General features: G+C 59.5%; 1 protein-coding gene across 1 annotated transcript in view; it reads right to left on the bottom strand.

Moving 5' to 3' along the window:
- LOC144487905 (protein FAM50A) overlaps positions 1 to 17,461 on the bottom strand; it is a 31,633-nt gene extending 14,172 nt beyond the window's left edge. The window contains exons 1-4 of the mRNA XM_078205957.1: positions 17,301 to 17,461; positions 11,918 to 11,994; positions 4,825 to 4,891; positions 1,123 to 1,184 (exon numbers count right to left, since the gene is read on the bottom strand). The gene's annotated coding sequence lies outside the window, so the exon portion shown is untranslated. The remainder of the gene's footprint in view (positions 1 to 1,122; positions 1,185 to 4,824; positions 4,892 to 11,917; positions 11,995 to 17,300) is intronic.
- Positions 17,462 to 17,500: the final 39 nt, after the last annotated feature.

The raw sequence follows: 17,500 nt of genomic DNA, 5'->3' as shown, positions 1-17,500 counted from the left end.
GAGGGAGGGGCGGGGAGAGGGGGAGGGGCGGGGAGAGGGGGAGGGGCGGGGAGAGGGGGAGGGGCGGGGAGAGGGGAGGGGCGGGGAGAGGGGGAGGGGCGGGAGAGGGGGAGGGGCGGGGAGAGGGGGAGGGGCGGGGAGAGGGGGAGGGGCGGGGAGAGGGGGAGGGGCGGGGAGAGGGGGAGGGGCGGGGAGAGGGGGAGGGGCGGGGAGAGGGGGAGGGGCGGGGAGAGGGGGAGGGGCGGGGAGAGGGGGAGGGGCGGGGAGAGGGGGAGGGGCGGGGAGAGGGGGAGGGGCGGGAGAGGGGGAGGGGCGGGGAGAGGGGGAGGGGGAGGGGCGGGGAGAGGGGGAGGGGCGGGGAGAGGGGGAGGGGCGGGGAGAGGGGGAGGGGCGGGGAGAGGGGGAGGGGCGGGGAGAGGGGGAGGGGCGGGGAGAGGGGGAGGGGCGGGGAGGGGGGGAGGGGCGGGGAGGGGGGGAGGGGCGGGGAGGGGGGAGCGGCGGGAGGGGGGAGCGGCGGGAGGGGGGGAGCGGCGGGGAGGGGGGGAGCGGCGGGGAGGGGGGGAGCGGCGGGGAGGGGGGAGCGGCGGGGAGGGGGGAGCGGCGGGGAGGGGGGAGCGGCGGGGAGGGGGGGAGCGGCGGGGAGGGGGGGAGCGGCGGGGAGGGGGGGGAGCGGCGGGGAAGGGGGGAGCGGCGGGGAGGGGGGGAGCGGCGGGGAGGGGGGGAGCGGCGGGGAGAGGGGGAGCGGGGGGAGAGACGGGGAGAGGGGGAGCGACGGGGGAGAGGGGGAGCGACGGGGAGAGGGGGAGCGGGGGGAGAGGGGGAGCCGCGGGAGAGAGGGAGCGGGGGGGGGAGAGGGGGAGAGGGGGGGGGAGCGGGGGGGGGGGAGAGGGGGAGCAGGGGGGAGAGAGGGAGCCGGGGGAGAGAGGGAGCCGGGGGAGAGAGGGAGCCGGGGGAGAGAGGGAGCCGGGGGAGAAGAGGGAGCCGGGGGAGAGAGGGAGCCGGGGGAGAGAGGGAGCCGGGGAGAGAGGGGGCGAGGGGAGAGGAGGGAGCCGGGGGAGAGAGGGAGTGAGGTGGCTCACATGTCGAACAGTCACAATGGTGAGGAAGAGTTGTGTTCCTCACCTTCACTGTTCGCCGATGTCCTGAGCCATCCCAGTAACTGAAAGTGATTTCAATCTCCTCACCTAGAATATAGAACAACAAACAAGCACTTACCAAACACATTCTTTCAAAAACAGCACCTTTAAACCTGTCCTGGGAGTGTTTGATGAGGACAGTGTAGAGGGAGCTTTACTCTGTATCTAACCCTGTGCTGTACCTGTCCTGGGAGTGTTTAATGGGGACAGTGTAGAGGGAGCTTTACTCTGTATCTAACCCCGTGCTGTACCTGTCCTGGGAGTGTTTGATGGGGACAGTGTCGAAGGAGCTTTACTCTGTATCTAACCCCGTGCTGTCCCTGTCCTGGGAGTGTTTGATGGGGACAGTGTAGAGGGAGCTTTACTCTGTATCTAACCCCGGGCTGTACCTGTCCTGGGAGTGTTTGATGGGGACAGTGTAGAGGGAGCTTTACTCTGTATCTAACCCCGTGCTGTACCTGTCCTGGGAGTGTTTGATGGGGACAGTGTAGAGGGAGCTTTACTCTGTATCTAACCCCGTGCTGTACCTGTCATGGGAGTGTTTGATGGGGACAGTGTAGAGGGAGCTTTACTCTGTAACTAACCCCGAGCTGGGCAATCTGAAGTTATTTCTTTTGCCTAACCTTCAGCGAGTGACAGTGACAGTTCCTATCCTGCTACATATGGCTACTTGCAAACACAAGGTGCGGATCTTCCCCCCGCCGTGGGGCCGCAGTGGCCATCCCCCCATTTCCAATAACCCTCACCCACTGACACTAACCTGCACCCCCGCAGAGGATTAATGCTTTTTTATTTGACAAAGCAGTCCCTGGGGACGAGATTCTTTGTGCTGACAGAGTTCCACAGTGAACGACTCAAAATGGTTATTATTGCTGTCTGCAACGACAGGAGAAAACCTGCACAGAATTAAAAACACAATTTCCTCCGATTTCCCTGCACTGTCCTTCAGATGTAAACTGGGGGGGGGTCCCCGGACAGTGTGTCAGTATTTACAGCGGGGTCCCTGGGGAGTGCGTCAGTATTTACAGCGGAGTCCCCGGTGAGTGTGTCAGTATTTACAGGGGGTCCCCAGTGAGTGTGTCAGTATTTACAGGGGGTCCCCGGTGAGTGTGTCAGTATTTACAGGGGGTCCCCGGGGAGTGTGTCAGTATTTACAGGGGGTACCCAGGGAGTGTGTCAGTATTTACAGGGGGTCCCCAGGGAGTGTGTCAGTATTTACAGCGGGGTCCCTGGGGAGTGTGCAAGTAATTACAGGAGCTCCCCGGGGAGTGTGTCAGTATTTACAGGGGCTCCCAGGGGAGTGTGTCAGAATTTACAGGGGGTCCCTGGGGAGTGTGTCAGTATTTAGAGGGAGTTTCCCGGGGAGTGTGTCAGTATTTACAGGGGGTCCCCGGGGAGTGTCAGTATTTACAGGGGGTCCCCGGGGAGTGTGTCAGTATTTAGAGGGAGTTTCCCGGGGAGTGTGTCAGTATTTACAGGGGGTCCCCGGGGAGTGTGTCAGTATTTACAGGGGGTCCACGGGTAGTGTGTCAGTATTTACAGGGGGTCCCCGGGGAGTGTGTCAGTATTTACAGGGGGTCCACGGGTAGTGTGTCAGTATTTACAGGGGGTTCCGGGGAGTGTATCAGTATTTACAGGGGGGCTCTCCGGGGAGCGTGTCAGTATTTACAGGGGGGCTCTCCGGGGAGTGTGTCAGTATTTACAGGGGGTCCCCGGGGAGTGTGTCAGTATTTACACGGGGGCTCTCCGGCGAGTGTGTCAGTATTTACAGGGGTGTCCCCGGGGACTGTGTCAGTATTTACAGCGGTGTCCCCGGGGAGTGTGTCAGTATTTACAGGCGGTTCCCGGGGAGTGTGTCAGTATTTACAGGGGGTCCCCGGGGAGTGTGTCAGTATTTAGAGGGGGGTCCCCGGGGAGTGTGTCAGTATTTACAGGTGGTCCCCGGGGAGTGTGTCAGTATTTACAGGTGGTCCCCGGGGAGTGTGTCAGTATTTACAGGGGGACACCCGGGGTGTGTGTCAGTATTTACAGGGGGTCCCCGGGAAGTGTGTCAGTATTTACAGGGGGTCCCTGGGGAGTGTGTCAGTATTTACAGGGGGTCCCCGGGGAGTGTGTCAGTATTTACAGGGGGTCCCCGGGGTGTGTGTCAGTATTTACAGGGGGTCCCCGGGGAGTGTGTCAGTATTTACAGGGGGGGTCCCCAGGGAGTGTGTCAGTATTTACAGGGGGTCCCCGGGGAGTGTCAGTATTTACAGGGGGTCCCCGGGGAGTGTGTCAGTATTTACAGGGGGTCCCCGGGGAGTGTGTCAGTATTTACAGGGGGGGTCCCCAGGGAGTGTGTCAGTGTTTCCAGGGGGCCCCCAGGGAGTGTGTCAGTATTTACAGGGGGTCCCCGGGGAGTGTGTCAGTATTTACAGGGGGTCCCCGGGGAGTGTGTCAGTATTTACAGGGGGTCCCCGGGGAGTGTGTCAGTATTTACAGGGGGTCCCCGGGGAGTGTGTCAGTATTTACAGGGGGTCCCCGGGGAGTGTGTCAGTATTTACAGGGGGTCCCCGGGGAGTGTGTCAGTATTTACAGGGGGTCCCCGGGGAGTGTCAGTATTTACAGGGGACTCCCCGGGGAGTGTGTCAGTGTTTCCAGGGGGCCCCCGGGGAGTGTGTCAGTATTTACAGGGGGTCCCCGGGGAGTGTGTCAGTATTTACAGGGGGTCCCCAGGGGAGTGTGTCAGTATTTACAGGGGGTCCCCGGGCAGTGTGTCAGTATTTACAGGGGGCCCCCGGGGAGTGTGTCAGTATTTACAGGGGACTCCCCGGGGAGTGTGTCAGTATTTACAGGGGGTCCCCAGGAAGTGTGTCAGTATTTACAGGGGTTCCTCGGGGAGTGTGTCAGTGTTTCCAGGGGTTCCCCCGGGAGTGTCGGTATTTACAGGGGGTCCCCGGGGAGTGTGTCAGTATTTACAGGGGGGCCCCCCGGGGAGTGTATCAGTATTTACAGGGGGGTCCCGGGGAGTGTGTCAGTATTTACAGGGGGTCCCGGGGAGTGTGTCAGTATTTACAGGGGGGTCCCGGGGTGTGTGTCAGTATTTACAGGGGGCCCCCGGGGAGTGTGTCAGTATTTACAGGGGGCCCCCGGGGAGTGTGTCAGTATTTACAGGGGGTCCCCGGGGAGTGTGTCAGTATTTACAGGGGGCCCCCGGGGAGTGTGTCAGTATTTACAGGGGGCCCCCAGGGAGTGTGTCAGTATTTACAGGGGGCCCCCAGGGAGTGTGTCAGTATTTACAGGGGATCCCCGGGGAGTGTGTCAGTATTTACAGGGGGTCCCCGGGGAGTGTGTCAGTATTTACAGGGGGCCCCCGGGGAGTGTGTCAGTATTTACAGGGGGCCCCCGGGGAGTGTGCTGGATAAACGGAGATTGGTTAAAGTTGGGACATGGGGGTAGCTGAGTGGTGGACGATGTGTGGCTCACAGGTGCGGGGTGGGGGCACAGGGGAGGTTGGCGACTGTTGTGTGGCATCGGCAGTCTCAGGGGGGGCTTTCTCCAGCCTCGGTGGGATGAGGTGGGAGAAGGAGATGGTAGTTGGCGGTGGGAAGGGCATGGGGATCGGGCACCTCAAGGGGGCGGTCCGGCTCGGGACCTGCTCTGCCCTCATGTGACCGCTGGGCACTGGCCTGACTGCGCCTCGCCTCACTTTTGATCTTCTCTTGCTTGTTGGCCCACTCCTGCCGTAGCTCCTCCCGCAGGCGGTTCTCTTCCTCCTGGGGAGACAAGATGAGTGAGGCTGAGGCCTTGTTCCAATCACAATGCAGCCTCCCAGAATCCAACCCCCCGACAGTGCAGCGCTCCCACAGCACTGTCCCTCTGACAGTGCGGCACTCCCTCAGCACTGACCCCCTCACAGTGCGGCGCTCCCTCAGCACTGACCCTCCGACAGTGCGGCGCTCCCTCAGCACTGACCCTCCGACAGTGCGGCACTCCCTCAGCACTGACCCCCTCACAGTGCGGCGCTCCCTCAGCACTGACCCTCCGACAGTGCGGCGCTCCCTCAGCACTGACCCCCTCACAGTGCGGCGCTCCCACAGCACTGACCCTCCGACAGTGCGGCGCTCCTTCAGCACTGACCCCCTCACAGTGCGGCGTTCCCACAGCACTGACCCTCCGACAGTGCGGCGCTCCCTCAGCACTGACCCTCCCACAGTGCGGCGCTCCCTCAGCACTGACCCTCCCACAGTGCGGCACGCCCTCAGCACTGACCCTCCGACAGTGCAGCGCTCCTCAGCACTGACCCTCCCACAGTGCGGCGCTCCCTCAGCACTGACCCTCCGACAGTGCAGCGCTCCTCAGCACTGACCCTCCCACAGTGCGTTGCTGCCTCAGCGCTGGGGAATATTGATGCCTGGAGTATGGGGCTTGAAAGACAAATACACTTTGATGGTGAGGAGAGGGGAGCTGAGCAATTGCTGCTTGCTGGAGGAATAGGAGAGGTTCGGGGCAGCACAGTGACACAGTGGTTAGCACTGCTGCCTCACAGCGCCAGGGACCAGGGTTCGATTCCCGGCTTGGGTCACTGTCTGTGTAGAGTTTGCACATTCTCCCCGTGGGTTTCCTCCGGTTGCTCTGGTTTCCTCCCACAGTCCGAAAGACATGCGGGTTAGGTGCATTGGCCATGGTAAATTGCCAATTCGTGTCAAGGGGACTGGCAGGGTAAATACGTGGGGCGACAGGGAAAGGGGCTGGCTGGGATTGTGGTCGGTGCAGACTCGATGGGCAGAATGGCCTCCTTCTGCACTGAGATTCTATGGAGGTTGTGGGTGCTGCAGGTGGAGTGGGGAAGGGAGAAATGTGGGGAGAAAGGGTCTGGAGACCCCTATCGAAAAATGTGCATATCAGGAGGGAGCTGTATCAATCGGGGCTGAGCTTCCTGGCCTGACATCGGTGGCGAGGAGGCAGTTTCAGGGGTAGCTGGTCTGTACACCAGCACTATACACAGTGAGGGGAGGTGAAACCGGATGGAGAATCGCTTACTGCTCAGTGTTCAACATTTCTGCCCACTGATCCTTACACACATGCAAAGACATTAGTCCGACTTGTACTGCCTCTCCCAGCTCCTGCTCAGACACCATTCTGGTAGCCATGTCATGTAATTGGAAACGGTGGTGTTTGATTGAAGAGAGTGCAGTTTGCAGCCAGCAAACCCCCCAGCCTTCGCAAACATCTGCCGAACATCTGCCGGCTCCAGAATGCTTTCCAGATGGAAGGTCGCGCACATGGGTTTTCGTCTGCGTTCAACAGTGCCACCAGGGGCTGGGCTAGTCTGCCCGTTAAAGCGGCACCTTCGAGAGCATCGGCACAGTGGGGGTCTTCCTTTTGTAACTCTGACCACCTCACCCCACCCACACTCGTTCCCCCCCCACAAAAACCCCAGGAGAATGCAACACTGTCCGTGTGAGAGAGAACGAGAGATGGGGATCAAGAGAGCAACAGAGAGCGAGCGAGCAAGTGCGGGAAAGGGGGTGGGGGGAGGGTGAGCGTGAAAGGGGGGGGGGAGTGCAGGAAAGGGGGGGAGGACGAGCGGGAAAGGGGGGAGAGCGAGCGGGAAAGGGGGGAGAGCGAGCGGGAAAGGAAAGAGGGCGAGCGGAAAAGGAGAGAGGGCAAGTGAGAAAGGTGGGCGAGCGGGAAAGGGAGGGCGAGCGGGAAAGGGAGGGCGAGCGGGAAAGGGAGGGCGAGCGGGAAAGGGAGGGCGAGCGGGAAAGGGAGGGCGAGCGGGAAAGGGAGGGCGAGCGGGAAAGGGAGGGCGAGCGGGAAAGGGAGGGCGAGCGGGAAAGGGAGGGCGAGCGGGAAAGGGAGGGCGAGCGGGAAAGGGAGGGCGAGCGGGAAAGGGAGGGCGAGCGGGAAAGGGAGGGCGAGCGGGAAAGGGAGGGCGAGCGGGAAAGGGAGGGCGAGCGGGAAAGGGAGGGCGAGCGGGAAAGGGAGGGCGAGCGGGAAAGGGAGGGCGAGCGGGAAAGGGAGGGCGAGCGGGAAAGGGAGGGCGAGCGGGAAAGGGAGGGCGAGCGGGAAAGGGAGGGCGAGCGGGAAAGGGAGGGCGAGCGGGAAAGGGAGGGCGAGCGGGAAAGGGAGGGCGAGCGGGAAAGGGAGGGCGAGCGGGAAAGGGAGGGCGAGCGGGAAAGGGAGGGCGAGCGGGAAAGGGAGGGCGAGCGGGAAAGGGAGGGCGAGCGGGAAAGGGAGGGCGAGCGGGAAAGGGGGGGCGAGCGGGAAAGGGGGGGCGAGCGGGAAAGGGGGGGCGATCGGGAAAGGGGGGGCGATCGGGAAAGGGGGGGCGATCGGGAAAGGGGGGGCGAGTGGGAAAGGGGGGGCGAGTGGGAAAGGGGGGGCGAGTGGGAAAGGGGGGGCGAGTGGGAAAGGGGGGCGAGTGGGAAAGGGGGGGCAGGTGGGAAAGGGGAGAGGGCGAGCGGGAAAGGGGAGAGGGCGAGCGGGAAAGGGGAGAGGGCGAGCGGGAAAGGGAGGGCGAGCGGGAAAGTGGGAGGGGGGGGGGGGGAGAGAAATGGAGAGCAAGAGAAACAGTGTGAGTGCGCGACAGAGTAAGCATAGGCACGGCAGGCGACCAGAGTGGGCAAGCGCGCGACACAGAGGGAGAGGCCATGATGGAAAGGGAGCCATGATCACACCATGCACAATGTACACGGTACTGTACAGGGATGGGAAAGGCGGGGGAGATTTTTAGGAAGGACATGGAGAAGGCCAGGAGCACTCTCCCTCGAGGGGCCAAATCGGGATCTGGCCCCTTGCACACACAACAGGACTTGCACACACAACAGGAAGGACCTCTTTATAATCCTCCCAACTCACTCACTTCAAATCATAAGCTAGACACACGGAGGACCCGTGACTGCAGCCGCTGACCTCCCAAACCACACTCCCAGCCCAGTAATAATTTCTCACACGGCTGAAAGAGATGAAAGGTATAAGGTTCACCGAATATGTGGAAAAATGCTACTTTCAGTGGGATGGCTGGACAGATGTTGAATTAGTCACTGGCTAGCATGGAGCGTGACTATTGTGGAAAAGGGAGAGCTGTCACTGAAGGATTAGACCTCGCACTCATCAGGACAATCACAAGAATAACAAATTTCAAACTATCACAACTATTTATACTGCAGGGGAAGAGCGGTGAATACTGATTGGTCGAGGCTTTGCGAGGGATAAGCAATAAGGAATACTATTGGCTCCCCAGGCACCCGGGTAATCTAACAAAAGGCACAGGAGTTGGATTCTGTTTGAAGAGCTCGGATCACTGCATCTGGGAGTATGCGGCTTCGAGCACGTATAAATGGGCCACGTTACGAGCTTGACGGATTATCTGGAAATAATGGTTAGTGCGGCGATTGGAGCACTTGGGATTTATTTATTAGTGTCACAAGAAGGCTTACATTAACACTGCAATGAAGTTACTGTGAAAATCCCCCAGTCGCCACACTTCGGCGCCTGTTTTGGGTACACAGAGGGAGAATTTAGTATGGCCAATGCACCTAGCTAGCATGTCCTTCCGACTGTGGGAGGAAACCGGATCACCCGGAGGAAACCCACGCAGACACGGGGAGAATGTGCAGACTCCACACAGGCAGTGACCCAAGGCGGGAATCGATCCCAGGTCACAGAAACATAGAAAATAGGTGCAGGAGTGGGTCCTTCGAGCCTGCACCACCATTCAATATGTGCAGCGCTCCCTCAGCACTGACCCTCCCACAGTGCGGCGCTCCCTCAGCACTGACCCTCCCACAGTGCGGCGCTCCCTCAGCGCTGACCCTCCCACAGTGCGGCACTCCCTCAGCACTGACTCTCCCACAGTGCGGCACTCCCTCAGCACTGACCCTCCCACAGTGCGGCGCTCCCTCAGCACTGACCCTCCCACAGTGCGGCGCTCCCTCAGCACTGACCCTCCCAGTGCGGCACTCCCTCAGCACTGACCCTCCCACAGTGCGGCGCTCCCTCAGCACTGACCCTCCCACAGTGCGGCGCTCCCTCAGCACTGACCCTCCCACAGTGCGGCGCTCCCTCAGCACTGACCCTCCCACAGTGCGGCGCTCCCTCAGCACTGACCCTCCCACAGTGCGGCGCTCCCTCAGCACTGACCCTCCCACAGTGCGGCGCTCTCTCAGCACTGACCCTCCCACAGTGCGGCGCTCCCTCAGCACTGACTCTCCCACAGTGCAGCGCTCCCTCAGCACTGACCCTCCCACAGTGCGGCGCTCCCTCAGCACTGACCCTCCCACAGTGCGGCGCTCCCTCAGCGCTGACCCTCCCACAGTGCGGCACTCCCTCAGCACTGACCCTCCCACAGTGCGGCACTCCCTCAGCACTGACCCTCCCACAGTGCGGCGCTCCCTCAGCACTGACCCTCCCACAGTGCGGCGCTCCCTCAGCACTGACCCTCCCAGTGCGGCACTCCCTCAGCACTGACCCTCCCACAGTGCGGCGCTCCCTCAGCACTGACCCTCCCACAGTGCGGCGCTCCCTCAGCACTGACCCTCCCACAGTGCGGCGCTCCCTCAGCACTGACCCTCCCACAGTGCGGCGCTCCCTCAGCACTGACCCTCCCACAGTGCGGCGCTCCCTCAGCACTGACCCTCCCACAGTGCGGCGCTCTCTCAGCACTGACCCTCCCACAGTGCGGCGCTCCCTCAGCACTGACTCTCCCACAGTGCAGCGCTCCCTCAGCACTGACCCTCCCACAGTGCGGCGCTCCCTCAGCACTGACCCTCCCACAGTGCGGCGCTCCCTCAGCGCTGACCCTCCCACAGTGCGGCACTCCCTCAGCACTGACCCTCCCACAGTGCGGCACTCCCTCAGCACTGACCCTCCCACAGTGCGGCGCTCCCTCAGCACTGACCCTCCCACACTGCGGCGCTCCCTCAGCACTGACCCTCCCAGTGCGGCACTCCCTCAGCACTGACCCTCCCACAGTGCGGCGCTCCCTCAACACTGACCCTCCCACACTGCGGCGCTCCCTCAGCACTGACCCTCCCAGTGCGGCGCTCCCTCAGCACTGACCCTCCCACAGTGCGGCGCTCCCTCAGCGCTGACCCTCCCACAGTGCGGCACTCCCTCAGCACTGACCCTCCCACAGTGCGGCACTCCCTCAGCACTGACCCTCCCACAGTGCGGCGCTCCCTCAGCACTGACCCTCCCACAGTGCGGCGCTCCCTCAGCACTGACCCTCCCACAGTGCGGCGCTCCCTCAGCACTGACCCTCCCACAGTGCGGCGCTCCCTCAGCACTGACCCTCCCACAGTGCGGCGCTCCCTCAGCACTGACCCTCCCACAGTGCGGCGCTCCCTCAGCACTGACCCTCCCACAGTGCGGCGCTCTCTCAGCACTGACCCTCCCACAGTGCGGCGCTCCCTCAGCACTGACTCTCCCACAGTGCAGCGCTCCCTCAGCACTGACCCTCCCACAGTGCGGCGCTCCCTCAGCACTGACCCTCCCACAGTGCGGCGCTCCCTCAGCACTGACCCTCCCACAGTGCAGCACTCCCTCAGCACTGACCCTCCCACAATGCGGCGCTCCCTCAGCACTGACTCTCCCACAGTGCAGCGCTCCCTCAGTACTGACCCTCCCACAGTGCGGCGCTCCCTCAGCACTGACTTTCCCACAGTGCGGCGCTCCCTCAACACTGGCCCTCCCACAGTGCAGAGCTCCCTCAGCACTGACCCTCCCACAGTGCGACGCTCCCTCAGCACTGACTCTCCCACAGTGCGGCGCTCCCTCAGCACTGACCCTCCCACAATGCGGCGCTCCCTCAGTACTGACCCTCCCACAGTGCAGCGCTCCCTCAGTACTGACCCTCCCACAGTGCGGCGCTCCCTCAGCACTGACCCTCCCACAGTGCGGCGCTCCCTCAGCACTGACTTTCCCACAGTGCGGCGCTCCCTCAACACTGGCCCTCCCACAGTGCGGAGCTCCCTCAGCACTGACCCTCCCACAGTGCGACGCTCCCTCAGCACTGACTCTCCCACAGTGCGGCGCTCCCACTGCACTGACTCTCCCACAGTGCGGAGCTCCCTCAGCACTGACGCCCACAGTGCGGCGCTCCCTCAGCACTGACCCTCCCACAGTGTGGCACTCCCTCAACACTGGCCCTCCCACAGTGCGGAGCTCCCTCAGCACTGACCCTCCCACAGTGCGGTGCTCCCTCAGCACTGACCCTCCCACAGTGCGGAGCTCCCTCAGCACTGACCCTTCCACAGTGCGGCGCTCCCTCAACACTGGCCCTCCCACAGTGCGGCGCTCCCTCAGCCAGAGCATACAAGGCTATGGATCAGCTGCTGGAAACGGGATTAGAATAGATAGGTGCCCGATGGCTGAGACAGGCACTCTTTCTGTGCTGTATAACTCTATGACTGTAACCGACATCACTAAAAAAAACATGGATGTCATTAGCTTGCTGCAATTTGTGGGAGCTTGCTGTGCACAAAGTGGCGTCTCCCACATTGTGAGAGTGAGCAGCGTTCTGGAATGCTCCTTCGTTGGGTGCGAGGCGGGTTGAGATGTGTGGAGCTGGGGGAAAGCGCCGGGGAAAGGAAGACTGGATCTTTCACTTCACTCCCTCACCGCATCGGGCGACAGTACGCCAGGTCGACCAACACCCCCCACACCATCACCCCCCCCGCTCCCCCCCCATCACCCCCGGCTGGCTAGCGGTGGCAGAGGCCTATGTGCGCCCTCACCGAGGACACGACAGTGTCTCGATCAGAAGCCGGCAGTATTGCGGGCAGACTCTGACTTACCTCCCTCTCCCTGTCTGGCAGGAAGCTGGTGTCCACATCCGGATTTTTACCCAGTTTCCGCTTCTTGACGGGAATCTCTGGAATCAGAAAGAGAAAAAAAACACAATTTTAAAAAAAAACTGACCCTCCGACAGTTTTCCCCCTTGGAGCGGGAAAACAGAAGGCGGCCTTTCGGGCCCTCGGTCCTTCCGATGAGGCTGGCTCCTCTGGATTCCAACTGCCTTGGAACCCGTAAGGTCAGAACACCGGGACCAGAAAAGGAATGGATCGAGGGATTCCCACGGGATGAGGCGACGCAGGGGAAGCAGGCCCTGACCCAAGCAGACCACAATCCAAAGGTGGGGGAGTGGTGGGGGAATTGAGGGGAAAGGTCTCAGAGAGAGTGGGGAGAGTGTGGAAGTCGCTCCGACAGGGCGTGGTTGAGGTGAATCGTGTCGATGTGTTTAAGGAGGGAAGCTGGATAAACACGAGGGAGAAAGGAATAGAAGGAGATGGGGGATGAAGGAGAAAATGTAGTAGGGGGTGGGAGGAGGCTGGTGTGGGGGCATGGAGCAGAGGGGCTGAATGGCCTGTGCAATGAGAATGGGGTTGAAAGGTGAGGTTGGAGGTAGGAAGGGTAGGGGAGATGGAGGAATAGGGTTTCAGAGGCCAGCGGTGTGTAACTGAGGTAAAGGATAGGCGGGGAAGAGCACTGCTGGTGGGCGGGGTGGGGTGGGGTTACATTTTGACAGGAAGAGTGCAAACAGACAATGGAGGCAAAGTGAAAGAATTTTCAAGGGGGCACAAGGGGGATGGAGGGCGCTTTGCACACGAATCATTCATCAATAAAAGATGTGTGATCCTGGGGTTTATAAAGAGAGATTAAAAATTGGGATGTTATTGCTAAGCCTTAATAAAAAACCAAACCACCTTCGACATTCACTCCCTCCGCCACCGATGCACAGCAGCGACTCACCAAGGCTTCTTCGACAGCGCCGCCCAAACCCACCACCTCTACCCCCTAGAAGGACAAGGGCAGCAGACGCCATGGGGAACACCCAATGCCTGCAAGATCCCCCCCCCCACCCCCACACCATCCCGACTTGGAAATATATCGGCCGTTCGTTCACTGTGGCCGGGTCAAAATCCTGGAACTCCCTCCCTAACAGCGCTGTGGGTGTACCTACACCACACGGGACTGCAGCGGGTTCAAGATGGCGGCTCACCCACCACCTTCTCAAGGGGCAATTAGGGATTGGGGATAAATGCTGGGCCCGGCCAGCCACGCCCACATCCCCGTGAAGGAAATAAACTACCTGGAGTATGGCGTCTAATTCTGAGCACCACACTCTGGGGAAGACATAGTTGTGTTAAGACAGGGTGCAAACAAGGTTTCACAGAACGGGTCCAGGGGTGAGGGGACATCAGTTGACATGGAGAGAGAGACTTAAGAACATAAGAAATAGGAGCAGGAGTAGGCCATCCACCCCCTCGAGCCTGCCCCGCCATTCAATAAGATCATGGTTGATCTGACAGTGGTTTAGTTCCACTTACCCGCCCGCTCCCCATAACCCTTAATTCCCTTATTGATCAGAAATCTATCTACCTGTGACTTAAACATATTTAACGAGGTAGCCTCCACTGCTTCAATGGGCAGAGAATTCCAGAGATTCACTACCCTCTGAGAGAAGAAGTTCCTCCTCAACTCTGTCCTAAACTGACTCCCCCTTATTTTGAGGCTGTGTCCTCTAGTTCTTGTTTCCTTTCTAAGTGGAAAGAATCTCTCTGCCTCTACCCTGTCCAGCCCCTTCATTATCTCCCCTCAGCCTTCTAACTCCAATGAGTACAGGCCCAATCTACTCAATCTCTCCTCATAAGCTAACCCCCTCATCTCCAGTATCAACCTGGTGAACCGTCTCTGTACTCCTTCCAAGGCCAATACATCCTTCCGCAAATAAGGGGACCAAAATTGCACACACTACTCTAGTTCCGGCCTCACCAGTACCTTGTACAATCGCAGCAAGACCTCCCTGCTTTTATACTCCATCCCCTTCGCGATAAAGGCCAACATTCCATTTGCCTTCTTGATCACCTGCTGCACCTGCAAACTTAGTTTTTGCGATTCATGCACAAGGACCCCCAGGTCCCTCTGCACAGTAGCATGTTGTAATTTTTCACCATTTAAATAATAGTCCATTTTCCGATTATTCCTTCCAAAGTGGATAACCTCACACTTGTCAACGTTATACTCCATCTGCCAGATCCTCGCCCACTCACTTAGCCTATCCAAATCTCTCTGCAGACTTTCCGCATCCTCCACGCAATTCGCTTTCCCACTCATCTTTGTATCATCCGCAAACTTTGTTACCCTACACTCGGTCCCCTCATCCAGATCGGCTATGTATATGGTAAACAGTTGAGGCCCCAGCACCGATCCCTGCGGCACGCCACTCGTCACCAACTGCCAAACAGAAAAGCACCCATTTATTCCAACTCTCTGCTTCCTGTTAGATAGCCAATCCTCAATCCACGCTAACACTTTACCCCCAACTCCGTTGGGAGAAGCTGGGGTTGTTCTCCTCAAAAGCTGAGAAGGTTGAGGGGGAGATTTAATCGAGGCTTTTGAAATCACAAGGGGTTTTGACAGAGTGAATGAGGAGAAGTTCAAATGACTGGGGGATCGATTACTAGAGGGACGCCGATTTCAGGTGACTGGGGAAAGAAGCAGAGGTGACGTGAGGAGAATTTTCATTTCATTTAGGATCTGAAAGGTGCTACCTGGGCGTATGGCGAAGTTAGGTTCAATCAAGGCTGTCCTTGGCCCCCTACTATACTCCTTATACACCTATGACTGTGCGGCCAAATTCCCCTCCAACTCGATTTTCAAGTTTTGCTGACGACACCACTGCAGTGGGTCAGATCTCAGACAATGACGAGGCAGGAATGAGATAGAGAATCTGGTGAACTGGTGCGGTGACAATAATCTCTCCCTCAGTGTCAACAAAGCAGATTGTCACTGACTTCAGGAAGTGTAGTGGAGAACATGCCCCTGTCTACATCAATGGGGACGAAGTAGAAAGGGTCGAGAGCTTCAAGTTTTTAGGTGTCCAGATCACCAACAACCTGTCCTAGTCCCCCCATGCCAACACTACAGTTAAGAAAGCCCCACCAACGCCTCTACTTTCTCAAAGACAAAGGAAATTTGGCATGTCCGCTATGACTCTCACCAACTTTTGCAGATGCACCATCGAAAGCATTCTTTCTGGTTGTATCACAGCTTGGTATGGCTCCTGCTCTGCCCAAGACCCCAAGGAACTACAAAAGGTCGTGAATGTAGCCCAATCCATCACGCAAACCAGCCTCCCATCCATTGACTCTGTCTACACTTCCCGCTGCCTCGGCAAAGCAGCCAGCATAATCAAGGACCCCACGCACCCCAGACATTCTCTCTTCCACATTCCTCCGTTGGGAAAAAGATACAAAAGTCTGAGGTCACATACCAACCGACTCAAGAACAGCTTCTTCCCTGCTGCTGTCAGACCTTTGAATGGACTTACCTTGCATTAAGTTGATCTTTCTCAACACCCTAGCTATGACTCTAACACTACATTCTGCACTCTCTCTTTTCCTTCTCTATGAACGGTATGCTTTGTCTATATAGCGCGCAAGAAACAATACTTTTCACTGTATATTAATACACGTGACAATAATAAATCAAATCAAAAGGATAAGGTACACCAAGGTGCAGACGTGGGTGGGGCGGGGGGGGGGGGGGGGGGGGGGGGAGGGGAATAGGCCTTTCGTGAAAGATCAAGCACTGACTTGGGAGGTGGAATGGCCTCATTCTGGCCGCACTATTATATGACTCAATGGTTCTGTGACGCTTTTCGGAAAAATCCATCACATTTAAGGTACACAGGTGGCCGCCTGTTGCTGTGGAGATGAGAGAGATGTTGCCATCTCACCAGGACAAAACCAAGAATGCCAAATTTCAAACTACCACAACAATTTATACCGCAGGAGAAAAGAATGCAAAGCGACTCTAATTGGTTGCCATGAAGAGAGCAACGGGATACCATAGGATCCCGGGGTTCCGGGGTTTACGCAATAAAGCAGCGGGTGGGGGGGGGGGGGGGGGGGGGGGTGCTCAAATATATTTCTTTTGTTTGCAGAGAATGGGTCTCAGCGAATGCAAGTGTACGTCACACAGAGCACATATAAATAAGCCATGTACAGAGTACTGACTCCGACAGTGCGGCGCTCCCTCAGCACTGACCCTCCCACAGTGCGGCGCTCCCTCAGCACTGACCCTCCGACAGTGCGGCGCTCCTTCAGCACTGACCCTCCGACAGTGCGGCACTCCCTCAGCACTGACCCTCCCACAGTGCGGCGCTCCCTCAGCACTGACCTTCCCACAGTGCGGCGCTCCCTCAGCACTGACCCTCCCACAGTGCGGCGCTCCCTCAGCACTGACCCTCCCACAGTGCGGTGCTCCCTCAGCACTGACCCTGCCACAGTGCGGCGCTCCCTCAGCACTGACCCTCCCACAGTGCGGCGCTCCCTCAGCACTGACCCTCCCACAGTGCGGCGCTCCCTCAGCAGTGACCCTCCCATAGTGCGGCGCTCCCTCAGCACTGACCCTCCCACAGTGCAGCGCTCCCACAGCACTGACCCTCCGACAGTGCGGCGCTCCCTCAACACTGACCCTCCCACAATCCGGCGCTCCCTCAGCACTGACCTTCCCACAGTGCGGCGCTCCCTCAGCACTGACCCTCCCACAGTGCGGCGCTCCCTCAGCACTGACCCTCCCACAGTGCGGCGCTCCCTCAGCACTGACCCCCCACAGTGTGGCGCTCCCTCAACACTGACCCTCCCACAGTGTGGCGCTCCCTCAGCACTGACCCTCCCACAGTGCAGCACTCCCTCAGCAGTGACCCTCCCACAGTGTGGCGCTCCCTCAGCACTGACCCTCCCACAGTGCGGCGCTCCCTCAGCACTGACCCTCCCACAGTGTGGCGCTCCCTCAGCACTGACCCTCCCACAGTGCAGCACTCCCTCAGCAGTGACCCTCCCACAGTGTGGCGCTCCCTCAGCACTGACCCTCCCACAGTGCGGCGCTCCCTCAGCACTGACCCTCCCACAGTGCAGCGCTCCCTCAGCACTGACCCTCCCACAGTGCGGCACCCCCTCAGCACTGACCCACCCACAGTGCGACATACTTTCCCGTGGGAATTGTTGTGCTGGGATTACAGGGCTTAAACCTGCAACCTACGGAATCGGAGGGGAGAGCGGGAGCTGCTACGCTGCTCTGGTGCTTGGGGAAGGGTTGCAGTGACAGAAAGATCTGGGAGAGGGGGGGACACAGTGCGCAGGTGGAACCAAAGTGCTTCACTGTCTTCCCAACCTAATGTCAGGTCCTCATCGTCGCTTTTAAACTCCTCCCCAGGTTCCTCCTCCTCTTCCTCCTCCTCCTCCTCGTCCTCCTCCTCGTCATCCAGGGTGAAGGATAAACTGGCAATTTTCCTCTTCTCCTCCTTCTTTCGTTCCCTCTCTTTCTGTTTCTCGAGTTTTCTGGAGGGCAAGAGGGAAGGACAATGAGAAAAG

This window comes from Mustelus asterias, unplaced genomic scaffold (assembly GCF_964213995.1).
Source record: "Mustelus asterias unplaced genomic scaffold, sMusAst1.hap1.1 HAP1_SCAFFOLD_1120, whole genome shotgun sequence".
NCBI lineage: Eukaryota > Metazoa > Chordata > Chondrichthyes > Carcharhiniformes > Triakidae > Mustelus > Mustelus asterias.
Note: the sequence above shows the minus strand (reverse complement) of the source record. Positions and strands in the feature narration are given on the sequence as shown.